At 38.4% G+C, this 15,583-nt stretch overlaps 1 protein-coding gene across 1 annotated transcript in view; it reads left to right on the top strand.

Annotated features, from left to right (window-relative positions):
- Nucleotides 1-15,583, top strand: part of LOC109911859 (glutamate receptor ionotropic, kainate 2) — a 392,551-nt gene that overhangs the window by 6,547 nt on the left and 370,421 nt on the right. The window lies entirely within an intron of this gene.

The following is a 15,583-nucleotide window of genomic DNA, read 5'->3' as shown; positions in this document are numbered from 1 at the left end:
TGATTATCACTGTAAATCTACAGAGATATACAGGTTTTCATTGAAAATTGACCTTGGGTACCTAACAATGACTATTCAGTTATACCATACACATGAATTTATCATTGACAGATAACCATCTCTCATTTAGTAATGTCACAGGTACTGACACTCAATCCAATGACTGTGACTCAACATTCTTACTAATCATTAAGTCTAAGCAGCTCTAAATACTTCTTTTCTTTGCTCTCACCTTCACAGTAGGTTGCACAGGGCCCAGTGTTTTATTCACCATGGATTGACTGAATAATATGTTATTAATGAACAGGCCTTTGTTGAAGTTTGCTTACCATGAATTATAAAACAAAAGTCTAGAAGGCGTGGGCCTATTGCCATTTCATCCGTTGGACATGGCTTTGAATCATGCACATACTAATGAGATGGAAGGCTTTAGATTTTGGCTAGCTGCTAGAGTTCTGTATGAAATAAGTTTCAGCCCAGTACACATTGGTGATGAAACTGGCAATCTCCATCAAAGAAAGCACGAAGATGGCAGGCGTGAGACGTGAAGAAAATGGCACTGATACGGCAGAAGATGTTCTCCAGAGAGTGAGGCTACAGCATAATGCTGGAAGAACATACTGCACTCTATTTGACATGGAAATACTTTGTTTTATTAATGGGTGCCTCCAGTGGGCAAATAGCCTATGCTTAATATCTGTCACATTGTCAGCAAAAAAATGAATATAATGTAACTGTTCATAGTTAAAATGCGTTTAATAAAGCAATAATGTGAAAAACAACATTGTGAAGTGGTGCAGAATGAGTTTAGAAAAGTGATCAAGGGCATGACTTAAGAGCTGAGGTGTAAAGTGTTTGGAAGAGCACTGCAAGTTGGCTAAAGATATTGATATCACAGGTGGAGTGTAAACAGAGGGAAAGAAAGGAGATTAGCATCATAAGAAGGAGATGGAAAGTTGGAGTTGGGAGTATCAAGCAGGGACTTATAAATTAGGACAGGCAAGGGGTGGGAAAGGGTGCATGTGCAGAGCAAAGGGAAATAAGTTATCATTGGAAATTCATGAGGTGATATTATGGGATGATAAGTGGACAAGAAAGTTTGGATGAGTCATAGTTTTTGTGCAGTGGAACTAAGCGTCACTGATGAATTGTTGATTCTGGAAGGTATGAAGGTCTGTTGAACAGCAGGAGGCAGTAGGTAGAGGCGAGTAATATTATCGCTTTGGTGACAAATAAATTTGAATCTGTTACAGATGTAAAGAATACAGCTTGCGAGCATTGTTAATCAGACATGAAGCATTTCATAACGTTAAGGCATAGTTTCTTTGTTATTTAACCAAAACATCTGATTTTTTTTTTCTGTGGATCAGCATTCTTCATTGGGAAAATAAAGACTTGTACTGATATTGTACCTTTTCGTGTGTTGCAGTGCATCACATTCACCACCTGTTACATCTGTAAAAATAATAGTCATTTTGAACACATAAGTTACCTCTGAACAATAGTGAGATGAATGACAAGTTAATTTGATTTTGTTTTATGCTGCTAGTAGAGGGAGAACATCAGGAAAACTCCTGAAATCTTTTCTGTCTGCTTGAAACACTGAAACAGGATGATGGTACATTGGTTTAATATCTCATCTATAAGCTGACACCTATGACATACTTGTTGCCTTAGTATGGCACTGGAATGAGAACGTAGATAATATGCTCAAATCCTGGACACGGTTTGGTGAACAACATCTGACTCTGTGCCGAAGATTCCATCAAATCACAATAATTCTATTTTCTGAAGCACTTTTAACCACCACTCCACTTTCCTTTCTTAACATTACCAAGAGTTAACTATCTGCTTTCATTAAGTCATGATTTTGAACTACTTGCGGGTTGTGTCTGAGGAACATATTTGCAATTTTTGCCCAGATTTGCTGGATATTTTTATTCTCTATTTTTGGTTAGGGAGTGATTGCTTATCCTCAATATTCACAAGGCAAAAGTACAGTATTCTGTGTTATTTTCTATATTAGCATTGTTTCCCAATCCGTTGAAATAATGTCCTCCCTATTTTTGTTATTGTGCCAGACCGATTATGTGGCCAAGTGAGTATTCCTCTCTCAGTGTAGAGTTATTGGTTATGAGAATGAGCAGAAAACATTGGTTCATGTTGATTCATTCTCACTCCTATGCTGTACTTTTTTTCTCACAGTTTCACAGCAGTTGGAGTGCTGCAGTTTTGGAACAAATAGTAGATATCTAAAATCCATCCATCTTATAAGGCAAAATAGGATTATTGCTGAATTGATTTTCTTTGATGATTAAGTTTCAGTAAATCAACAGTGATTAATTATTTTAACTTAAAAGCTATCTTTCACTTTCTATTTTGGTTAAATTGTATAAGACAACTTTCAAATGGCTGGCCTTTGGAAAACATGCAAAACAGCAGTTGCTTCTTCCTATTCTCCCAAGCAAGTCGAACCATGGCTTAAAGGCAAACACAGAACAGCTGTTGTGACTTGGTTAAATGTTTTTTATTTGAGCATTTTTATTATTTAATTGCAGTTGATATATTTCACTTGCTTTTAACATAATATCCATTGGATATAACTATTTTAGAGGAAATTATTTTCAGAATAATTGCCACCTCAGAGCTATTATGCATAGAAATAATAATAGTTAATCAGCAGAAGAAAACTATAATGTTTAACTTAGTTTGAAAATGGTACTAAAGATGCTGTTTCTGAAGCAGTCATGATCCACATTCACCCAAGATGGAGGAAATGACAGTCTAAAATAAATGTTTTTAGTAAGTTTTGCAAAGCCATAGGGAATTAATATATGATTTGGATGGATTATTGCGGGAACTTGCTGGATTCATCTCTATTGCTGTTAATTGACAAGTGCACCCTTCTGCACAAGATACTGTAGTCAGTATGTTTTTGTGTAGAATTTATTGCTGCAACCTGATTGCTGCAAATCCACTGGCGTCACTTCTGTTGCAAAGTAAAAGCTGTCACTTTCAAGTTACCAATCCAATTGGGCTCCTCATAAAATAAATCAGAAAGCCATTTATAAGTAGGTCAGCAGCACTGAAAACTAATGTACTTCTCCAGAGGCCACTGGGCTTGAAGATTTCATAAGATTTTTTCCATGCAGTAACATGGTAAATATGAGATGGAGAATGATCTCAATATATCTGAATGGATTAAATTGTATTGATGTTTGGTTAGTAAATTTAATCCGATGCAGCAAGTTGTGAAAGTAATGTTATGGAAGTAAGTTGTACACAAGAGTCAACTGTTAAAACTAAAATACAGAAGAGCCATTTTAAATTGTGGATCTGCTGTACACTTCTATGATATTAAGTATAGTAAACATCAATTCCACATGCCTTCCATGGTAAAATTCAGTGATGTACAATTGCTGGCTTGCTATATGTAATTGCATGATAATTTGTGCCAGATGAATTCAATTAGCATGAGTGGAATATTAACTCATTCCCCAATAGCTGTGTAAATGGATTAAGTGATTTATAGTGAAATAAAGATTATATTTGAAAAGTCTTCTAAATCTATATAAAAAGTTTTATGTTGGGTAATTCTATTTTGGGCCAAGAATGTCATAATCTCATGCAATGATATTCAATTATGGTTAAGCTATTGCCAAATTATTCTCTTATATAGTATAATAAAAGCTCATGCTACTTTGTCACACATATTCATATAGGATTATTGAAGATTATTAAGCTGTGACCCCTTATTTTTAAACTATTACTCCCTAGTTCTAGACTCTCCCACAAGAGGAAACATTCTTTCTACATCTACACAGTCAAGCTTATCAAACATACTGTCAAACATCTGAGATATTGGTTTGAAAATACACTGGTACCAGGACATTAACATCTTACATAAAAAAAAATAATTTGGGGAATAATAAATTGCAGAGCTGGAAACATGAGCTAGCTGCATGATTGATTGGTATAGTATTTATTCATTTTACCAATGATTTACTTATTGGCTGATTATTCATATTGAAAGCCTGTTGAAAAAGCATCAATAGGAAAATTAAAACATTCAGTAGATTTGTCAGCATCTGAAAGGAAAAGATTATTTTGATTTTCTCTTTTGATCTGGAACTTTCTCACAAAACTTTCTTGCTTTGTTCCATCTCTCCTTATGGTGGCAGTTCACAGTACGGCATTTCTTATGGGCATTAGTGATCTGATTATTACCTCCTTGCATGAGCATGAGGTGTGATTGTTTTTTTTTATTATTATGGGACATCAGAGTTGACCTGGCTCTACACTTTACTGAAGACTAAGGATTGACAGGAGCTGATCTTAGATGATGTGGCGGCAAAACTGTAAAATGGTGACGGAGGGTGTGGGCTGGTGGAGTGCCCAGTGCCGAGCTGCTCCCATGTCCTTTGACTGGTGGCAGGGAAAGTAGATGACCACCCTCCCACCCAGAGACTAATTGAGCCACTTGAGCGCCTCTTCCCTTCACTGTTGGCCTTTTGCCACTCAGCAGACGGGCCTTTACTCGTGTGAGGAGAGTCTCTGCGGAACCACTGTAAACCAGGGGATCTTACTGAGCAATTTGTGGCCCATGGAGGGGCACCCTGGTAGAACCCCTTGGCAGGGCTGGGCTAACTAAAATGAATAACAGAACATAACAACATAAGAAATACAAGCAGGAGTAGGCCATCTGGCCCATGGAGTCCCCTCTGCCATTCAACAAGAACGTGGCTGATCTTTTCTTGGCCTCAGCTCCACTTACTTGTCCACTGACCATAACCCTTAATTCCCGTATTGCTTAAAATCTATCTATCTTTGCCTTAAAAACATTCAACAAGGTAGCCTTGGAGATAGCAAGAACTGCAGATGTTGGAGCCAGAGTCAACACAGTGTGGAGCTGGAGGAACACAGCAGGTCAGGCAGCATCAGAGGAACAGGAAAGTTGATGTTTCGGGTTGGAACACTTCTTCACGACAAGCGTGGCATGGTGGCTCAGTGGTTAGCACTGCTACCTCACAGGACCCAGGTTCGATTCGACTCTCGGGCAACTGTCTATGTGGAGTTTGCACATTTTTCCCATGTCAGTGTGGGTTTCCTCTGGGTGCTCCAGTTTCCTCCCACAGACCAAAGATGTGGAGCGTAGGCGGATTGGCCATGCTAAATTGCCTGTCGTGTTCAGCAATGTTTAGGTGGGTTAGACATGTGAAATGCGGGGGTAGGGAAATGGGTCTGGGTGGGATGCTCTTTGGAGGAGCGGTGTGGACTTGTTGGGCTGAATGGCCTGTTTCCACACTGTAGAGACTCTGTGATCTAGGACTGGCAGCAAGTCGGCATTTCAGATTGGGACCCTTCATCAGTCCTGATCCGAAACGCCAAATTTCCTGTTCCTCTGATGCTGCCTGACCTGCTGTGTCCCTCCAGCTCCACACTGTGTCAACAAGATAGCCTTAACTGCTTCACTGGGCAGGGAATTCCACAAATTCACAACCCTTTGGGTGATGACGTTCCTCCTTAACTCAGCCCTAAATCTGCTCCCTCTTATTTTGAGGATATACCGCCTAATTCTAGTTTCACTGGCCAGTGGAGATGACCTCCCTACTTCTATCTTATCTGTTCCCTTCATAATTTTGTATGTGCTGGAAGTGCTGAAGAAACTCAGGAGGTCTGGCAGCATGTGTGGAGAGAGTAATGGAGTTAAGATTTTGAGTCTGATATGAGTCTTCTTCAGGTTGACAGACCCTGGCTGAGACCCTGGTACTCACTGGCTGGGAGGATGGCATGGATTTGAGGTGCCCTCTGTTAAGTGCAGTCTCAGCACTAGCCACTGTTCCAGTTGGTGCTATTGAGACTGCTGTGCTGCCAATCCTTTGATCAGATGGCATTTTTTCAAAGTTGTCCCTGCTCTATAAGTGCACAAAAGCAATGATCATAACAAGTGAGTACCCAGAGAGCTGAGGAATGCAGATGGGGATGACACAATGGACAAGGCAGAGTTGTTCCCAGGTACTGGGACTGTCACTGAGGTCCTCACAGCTCCAGCAAAATTCTGGCCTATTAATGCACTACACATGGAGGCAAATGGATGGTAATTGAGAATAGGTAGCTGGCTTGATTTTTGTCCTCCTTATACACTGATGTCACTTGTGCACCTCACTGCAAGTAGATTTAGTATTGACCAGGGTCAAATCTCAGATTGCTCTGTAACACTTGGTTTTGTGCCCCCTAATAGTACATGCAGGAGTTGGTACACTGGAAGGTGGGTGAATAGCGGGCCTTGGCAAGGCAACAAATTGATGTGGTTTCCTGATGCACTGAACAAATCAGGAAACACAAATTTAATGGACAGCAAATCCTACATTACACCATACTCTGTACTAACTTGAGAATGATTGCAAGGCTGTCTTTCAATTGTTTAATAATAAGTGGGAACTGATTGGCCTGTAGACTCTCCCCAGTGGGGACAAAGAATCTAAGTTAAGGTGATATCAACTCAAATTCTAATTAATGAAATTAGGAGGTTTTAGTTCAGTGAGTGAAGTGAAAAGAAAATAATGTTGCAGCTTGTGTTTTTTTGAGTGACAGCTAACACCTCATTGTGGACACAGTGACGACATACCTTACTTTGAAGTCTCGACAACTTAATTTTATGTCTAACCGAGAGCTAGGCAACATGGCAACAGATCCTGTGTGATAAGTGCTTTCTGTGGATATTGTTGGTGCTGAATGCAGAAGTAGTCTTAGATATTTGATGCTAAATTGTTTGTGTACAGTTGAAAAATAAACAAATAGAAGGTCCAGAAACTAAAGTTTTCTAATCACTAAGTACCACAGAGCTATTGTGCAGAGCTGGAAGTGGAGTTATGTTTCAGTACAGCTCTCCAAACTGCCTTAAGTGAAAACATCTTTTTCGCAGTTCTTGCCCAAAAGCAAAACTCTGTCGATGCTGCAGATCTGACATAAAATCAGAAATTTCTAGACAAACCTAACAGGTCTGGCAGGATAAGTGCAGAGTTAACGTCGAGTTCAACACAACTCTCCTACAGAACTGAAAATTCTTTATTTTTGATTGCACCAGGCTAATAGACTTTTGGAATCAAATGCATGCTTCTAATTTAGTTTTATGATGAGTCAGATGGATCAACTTTCTTTTGTGTTTTGATGATGCATTTTTTAAGGAAGTTTAAATGGAATGCTTTAATTCATTTCTAGTTCTCAATCAGATGGATTATTAAAACACGATCAATTCCAAACTAATTACAGAGCAATGAGATAGTGACCATAAGTTATAGGAATGTAATCATGTACAGTATCAATTGCATTTAAAGCAATCGAGGGCTTATATGACAACTGATGACCTTCAAATATTGTGATATGATAATCATGTTAGCAACCATAACATATGGCTGAGACTGGGTCACATAGTATTGAAGACTTCAATGAACAGTTCTCGGTATTTACATATAGACACTATAATCACATGCATTTGTATGTCTGGGCTCAAAGCTAAGGAATTTAGATACACTGTAGCGTGCTTGCCTCAATGCATCTGTATGATGATGCTAGAGGACTCAGTAAGACAGAGACTGAAACTATCATTCGGTCACATGTTATGATGACATGTGCATGTCCTTTAAAGCAATATTGCATATCTGCTGTGAGACATAAAATAACATCCCCTTTTTTGCCTAAAGGAAATAAATCCACAACATCGTAATATATAGTCAGATATAAGATGTCGGAATAGAAGCAAGCGATTCAGCCTGTGGAAATAAAAGCCGAAAGAACTGTGGATACTGTAAATCAGAAACAAAAACAGAAATTGCTGGAAAAGTGAGAACCGAAAGAACTGCAGATGCTGTGAATCAGGAACAAAAACAGAAGTTGCTAGAAAAGCTCAGCAGGTCTGGCAGCATCCGTGAAGAAAGTTAACATTTCAGGTCCAGGAACCAGGTCAAGTAATATCTTGATTTTAAAATTCTCAGTTCTGAGGAAGGGACCCGAAACTTTAACTCTTTTTTTCTTCACAGATGCTGCCAGCAACTTTGTTTTTGTTGCTGGAAAAGCTCAAGTAATGACCCAAAATGTTAACTCAGATTTCTCTCCACTGATAATGCCAGACCAGTTCAGCAAATGGAGTCTGCTTCACCATTCAATAAGATCAAAGCTGATCTGATAATCATCAAATCCCCTTTCCCGCCTTTTCCCCTATATCCTTTGATTCCCTTACTGATCAAAGTCTGTCTATCTCAGCATAAAATATACATAACAACCCAACCTCTATAACCCTCTGTAGTAAAGAATTCCACAGATGCACCACCCTTGGAGAAGAAATTTCTCCTCATCTCTGTTTTAAATGAGTGACCCCTTTTTCTGAGATTATGCCCTCTGGTCCTAGGTTCTCTCACAAGGTGAAACAACTTGTCCGTATTGACCCTGTGATGTTCCCTAATAATTTTCTAAGTTTAAATTGGGTCACCTCTCGTTCTTGTAAATTCCAATGAGTATAAGCCCAATCTTCTCAATCTCTCCTCTTAAGACCGTCCTTCTATACATAGTTCAACCTAATGAATATTCTTTGCACTGCCTCCAATGTCTGTATATTTTTCTTTCAATAGGGGCCTTTAATTGTTCACATAAATTTAGCTGCGGTCTGACTAGCAAAAGTTCCCTATTTTTATACTCTATTTCCTTTGAAATAAAGGTCAATGTTCCATTTGCCTTCCCTCTTACCTATATGGCAGCTTTTTGTTATTTATGCACCAGGACTCCCGAATCCCCCTGTGCTATTGCTTTCGGTCGTCTTTCTCAATTAAAATTCTATTCAGTTCCTCTATTCCTGCCAAAGTGTATAACCTCACATTTTCCCACTTTGTATTTCATCTGCCAAGCTTTTGCCCACTAACATCCTGTCTATAGCCAACTACAAACACTTTGCGTCATCCTCACCGTGTGCCTTCCCAACTATATTTTGTGTCATCTGCAAACTTGGCTATAGTACACTCACTTTCCTCATCTAAGTCCTTAACATATATTGTAAATAAATATGGCCCAAGCATTAATCCCTGTGGCAGTCCACAAGTTACTGGCTCCGACCCTTATCCTAGCTCTCTGACTTCTATTACTTAGCCAATCCTTTATTCATGCTAATAAACCACCTCCAACACCATGGGTTCATACCTTACTAAGCTCTCTAATCTGTAGTACCTAATCAAATGCCTTCTGAAAATCCAGATATCTTGCACCCACTGCTACCCCTTTATCCTATTTTTTACCTCTTCAAAGATTTCTCGGATATATATTTCTAAATGTTCTACTATTAAAATGTTTCCAATAACAGATGTTAAGATAACTGGCCTATTATCACCTTTCTTTTGTCTTCCTCCCTTTTTATATAAAGGTGTAATATTGTCAGTTTTCCAATCCTCTGAGACTTTTCCAGAATCTAAGGATTTTGGAAGATTACTACGAATGCATCCATTATTTCTGTCGTTACTTCTTTTTGGTATCTAATGATATACCCCACTAGGTCTAGGCAATTTATCGGTCCTTAGCCATGTTTGCGTCCCAAGCACTTTTTTCTGTAGTGATAGGTATTGTATTATTTCCTCTCCTCTTTTGGCCACTTGACTATTCAGTAATTTTGGTCTGCTATTAGTATCTTCTACTGTGAATACTGACTCAAAGCATTTTTTTTTGAATTCCTCTGCAATTTCCTGTTTCCCTTTTATTATTTCCTCAATCTCGATCTGTAGAGGGGCCTGTGTTAACTTTGGCATCTCTCGTCCTTTACGATTAAGGAAGGTCATGCTGTCCATCTTGATGTAACTTGCAAATTTATACTCAAGTTAGCCTACTTGCTTTTTGTTTATCATCTTTTGTTGTTTTAAAACTTGCCAAATTACAACTAATCTTTCCCACATTGTATGTTATTTCTTTCAATTTGATGCTATCCTTAACTTCCTTGGTCAACCATTGTTTGTTTAACCCCTTCCTAGAATCCTTCTTTCTCACATCTTTGTTGTGAGACTAAATTATTTCCTTAGAACTGTGCCATTGTTCCATTCTTTGTTGTTAAACTCCTTTTGCAGCAAGTTCCAGCTAGCTCTGCTCTCATTTTGTACTTATTCTTTGTAATTATTCTTATTTAGGTCTAGCACTATTGTTTCTGATCCAAGTTTCTCTCTCTGAAACTGAATGTTAAATTCCACCTTGTTATGGTCACTGTTCCTGAGCGGACCTTTTACTCTGATACCTGCATCATAACACATTACCAGTTCCAAAATAGCCTGATTCCTAATTAAGTCTACAATATATAGTTCTAGAAAACTGTCCTGAATGCACTCTATGAATTCATCCTTACGGCTACAAGATGGTCACAAAGACAGAATATACTGGATGTTGGAAGCATGAAATTAAAAAAAAAATCAGAAAATGCTAGAAGGTTTAAGGTGGTCAGTAATCTGAAACAAAATTAACATTTTAGATCAATTATCTTCTTATCAGAGTTGGCAAAAAATAGGTGTAAAGGAATTTATGTTTTTACAGAAGCAAGTGGGGTGGGATGCAAGGAAAAACACGAGATTTTCTGCAACGAGATGGAAGACATTGAAGACTGCTTTACATCACCAGTCCTCTGTCATTTTAATCTCTTCTGCCTGACACCCTGGTGCAGATCTTTCCCTTACTCTTTACTCCTTTCTGCTCACTTCACTTCTCTAACTACAGGCAGTTTTGGTGAAAGATTAGCCTCTAAATATATTAAAGCTGTCTCTGATTCTTTACAGAAGCTTCTGGTCTATTGAACATTTCCAGTTTTTATTTCAGAACAAGTTAGGCAAGTTGACAAAAAGCTTGTTCAGCTAGGAAGATGTTGATGAGCTTGTTAACACAAGAGTGGGAGGGGAGGGGTGGAGGTTTCAGACGTTAAAGCATTGGATACCAGTGTCATTGGAGTTAAAATCAGGGATTACCCAGTTAGGAATTTCAGTCAAAGAGACTGAGTTTTCTTTGTCTTGACTGAGTGTGAATAATTCATATGTAAATTCATAAATAAATTCAAACCATGTAAAAGAAAACAAACCCATTAGCTATGTTCTGAAATGAAAACAGATCCTGCAAACTCCATTAAAAACAGAAAATGCTGAACACTCAGTAGTTTAGGCAGCCTTTCTGGAGAAAGAAACAGAGTTTACATCAGATTTACAGCATTCAGAGTATTAGTGGTTTATTTGCCTTCAGTCTGGTTCTGGACCTGTAATATTCATGCCTCTGAAAGCCTCTGACTTTTTACTTCCCTGTAACAGTGAGCGGAGTTTGTGTCTTCTGGACATGATTCTGCATGTGAACCATTTGTCGAATTTTTTTCACTGGATGCAATTTGATTTGTTGAGTTGCCTCTTTTATTCCACCGTCCCTGTCAAATTGGCATGGCTTGATCACAGTAAAAGTGATACAGAAGGTGATTCTTAAGAGGTTCAAAAACATTTTTATCTGTCTATAAGGTTTTGCCTTCTAATGACAAGTAGTGATGATTTTTGAAGCTTTTTTAAGCACCACAGTGGGTTTCACATTTCTTTGTCACTAAGTACTCCCTGAATCATTATTGAACATCTGGGCTTTGTCCCATAGCATTAGTATTGGAATACTTCAACTGTGCTGGTCTATGAAAATAGGCCTGTGTGAGTGTAGTCAAGTCTGACATTTCTGCTAGATGCATTACCTTGAACAACGTGCCATGAGTTGCCTCAAAGACGCTGATGAACTTTTTTAAAAAAAAGTCTTTTTCTTGGGTGTTTTGCTTTCTGAGCTCCATATTTTACAGTGAATTTTAGTGAAGGCTAATTGTTTATGGGGCTGTCAATCACGTCAGCTTTCTGTTGCACAGAAAAAATAACAACAATTTGTATTTCCATAATCACCTTTCACATTGTAATTTGGCCTAAAGCACTTCACAGGAGCCATCTCACACACAAAATGATACCCAATTCCGTAAAGGGATTAAATTAGCTGTCGGGGCCCTACATTTTGGATTTCCTCTCCAATCTCCTCTGGCTTTCCACTTCCACCTCTTCCTCCAGGGTTTGGTCATCTGTCATGTTTATACTACCTGGTAATTCACTGCTGCCTTGTATCAGAACATTGTGTGCCCGCTGCCATTTTTCCCAAGCTCAGCATAAGATCATCCAAGCTCAATACTCATTTTAAAAACCCTAGTCAATCAACTGAATCACTTACCCTGGAAATTAAATCAGTCTGTCAAAGGGGATGCTTTATATAGAATAGACGACTCGTGAATTAATACATGTCCATTTGATAACTTCTTCAGCAAGATAAGAGTTATTTATCAACTATAGGATTGCTCACATTTGAATAGTCAAGATCACTGAAATCAGTATATAAAAGTAATTTATGTTAATATATGATGTCAGTGAAATATTAAAGAATTCAGACACCTGTATGAAGACTGACCATGTATACTTTGGCTGTAAGTGTATAGTATAGATTTCAGTAGTTTAAAAGTCAATCATCTGATTATCTAATTCCTGTGCTTTTAAGACATCTGGTTTTTCACCTTGCTGTATGAAAAGGGGAATAACATAATGGCAGTCATCAAGAGGATCAAAGGACATCAAAAACTGTACAGTCTGGAATGAATAAAGCATGATGTACTTACATCACCAGATCAGGGTGTTGGAGTTACTGGGGTAGATTTTCAACTAAGTTAGAGTCTACAAAGCTGGCATTGTGGAGAAATCTTAATCAATCTATTCAGATATTTTTTGACACATGTCTGGGACAGGTGAGACTTGAACACAGGTCTTCAGATTCAGAGGTGGGGACACTGCCGTTAAATTACTCCAGTGCAGACCAGGATCTCTGACCTGTAGAAGTACCAGAGGCTGGTTGCTGCAGCAGTAATGGGACCAGTGGCCATTATTGGTATTGCCCTCACGCCTTCACTGGCAAGACAGCTGACTGGGGTTAGATGGATGTATGAGAGGTGAGGGCATTGTATAAATAATGGTTCTAAAGTGGTAATGCTGAAAGCTGGATTAAGCTCCTCCAATCTGGTAATGTCATAAGGACCTGTGTGGGGAAAGACAGAACAGCACTGCATCTTGAAGGAGTTAAATTCCCATCTAGGTCTCCTTGTAAAAAAACCGAAAGAACTGTGGATGCTGTAAATCAGGAACAAAACAAAAACAAAGTTGCTGGAGAAGCTCAGCAGGTCTGGCAGCCTCTGTGAAGGGAAAAACAGAGTTAACGTTTTGGGTCTGGTGACCCAGTTCTGAAGAAGGGTAACCGGACCCAAAATGTTAACTCTGTTTTTCTGTTCACAGATGCTGCCAGACCTGCTGAGCTTCTCCAGCAACTTTGTTTTTGTTAGGTCTCCTTGTAGTCTTTGTAACAATATAACTTGTATCTAATTGCTATCCTGCAATAAACTACAAGTCAAAAAAGCATAAAAAAAATACTTTGAAGTTCAACAAGTTTTTGAAAATCATTTTAATCTTAGAACAAGTAAAATCCTTTGATCCATAAATAATTTCATTAATGATCTCCACGGAGGAGTGGAAACATGTGAATATGAAGTTTAAAAATCAGAATTCATAGGAGACCATTGTTGTTGGAATTACTGATGAGTCTTTATCAGATTTATTGCAGTCCGAAGAAGATTTGAGCTTGACAGCTATTTAAATAGTGATTGAAACAGAAATCTGGAAACAACACACATCAATCCTAAGAGGAGACTATCAACCTTATCACAGGAGATCTGCACAATATGTTCAGTTTGCAAAGTATAATAAAAACCTTAACAATACTTGTAAGAGAACAGAGAGAAGATCACACAGGAGATACTAAAGGTCAATGTCAATGCTATTGAAGCAGGAGACTTCACAAACATAACAATTAAAAATAATGCTATATCTTTGAAATAACAGCTCATTTCCTGAGGATATGTGCAAGTAGTTAGAAAGCAGTAAAAAGTCAAATAGTTACTCGCACAAAGATGATAATGAGATAGAGCAATCTGCAATTTTAAATAATTCCAATATATTCCTCAGGAAATTGGCGATCAATTAATTCATTTGGCAAGATGTGATTTATGTCAATAATCATCTCAAAACTTTAAACTTGTGCAGTGAGTGTCACCATTAAATCACATATCTTGAGTGAAGAAACACTGCTTACAACCTACAGTGGTCCAGGAAGTACACCACTAAAGATTAAAGGTATGCTTCAAACAACTCTGGAGCACAAAGAGTGTAAGAGAGTGGAAAATATGTACATCCTTCATAATCAACAGTCCACAATCTTGAACATGAAAGCATGTTGTGACCAGCAACCTTATGCAAACAGTGGAAAGAATTGAATCAGATAAAATAAACAACAAATGAGTCAAAAGACTGCCAGTTTTGCCAAGATAGTTTGAAGAATCGCCAGTCAGTCAATAACTGGTAGAGGGGCAGCCATTTATGGTACCACAGATTAAAAAGACTTTAGGTTATAGAACAAACAGTTGTTGAACAATTGGTCAAGGGATGACTGATAAAATATTTTGTTGGTCTTCCTAGATTTATGACAGAATGAAAAAGAAGAAATAATTTTTTGACATTAACTGTGATGTCAGAAGAAATTTGTTTAATTTGATTGCAAAGAGACGGTGACCAGCAGGCTAAAATAAGCTCAAGCAAACATAGTAGGAACAGAAGAGAGACTGAGAGTGCACCACCATTCATTAATATTGTGTTAAAGAATGACTAGACCAGGGGCCCAGTGAGTTATCCACATACTTTGAGCACTGTCAGCATTTCACAATTGTAAATTATATAGTTGTCAATGACAGTAGGCTGGTTGTTCCAGATTCCCTTGGCAAAAATGCCCTGGAAAGGATACAATGGGACACTTAGGCATCATCCGGTGCAGAGTCAGAACCCAGTCAGCTCTGAACTCACCTCCAAGGTTGAGGAGATGGGAGATCATTAAATTCTGCTCAATGTTTCAAGTCAATGACCATTCATTTGTGCTTGGAAAGATTATAAATTCAGTAGCTTTTGAGCAATGGAGTATGTGTACCCAACACAAGTAATGAACACTGCCGTTAAGAATGGCCTCTGTGACGCATCTGCACATATGCACTTGCAACCGTGATATGTCTTCTTGGTCAGGAAGCTGTGTTTCTGGCTAACATTACCAGTATGTGGAATACTGTCCTGCATGTGCAAAATTGGCGTGACATCTTAAAAACATATTCATATTACTTCCACAATTTAATGGTGATACTTACATCACCTAACCTCCCTAGTTGTAGGAAACAAATGAGAAAAAGAAGTTGCACATTTAAAGCCTCATTAAATATATGTGTAGAGCAATAATATAAGGAACATAAATGTTTTGTAAGTGTTCACAAAGATCTCCTTCTAAACAAACAATCCTTCACCACAGAGATAGTAGGAACTGCCGATGCTGGAGAATCTGAGATAACAAGGTGTAGAGCTGGACGAACACAGCAGGCCAAGCTGCATCAGAGGAGCAGGAAAGCTGACGTTTCGGGTCCTGAAACGTCAGC

Source organism: Rhincodon typus, chromosome 5, assembly GCF_021869965.1.
Source record: "Rhincodon typus isolate 14 chromosome 5, sRhiTyp1.1, whole genome shotgun sequence".
NCBI classification, from domain to species: Eukaryota; Metazoa; Chordata; class Chondrichthyes; order Orectolobiformes; family Rhincodontidae; genus Rhincodon; species Rhincodon typus.
Note: the sequence above shows the minus strand (reverse complement) of the source record. Positions and strands in the feature narration are given on the sequence as shown.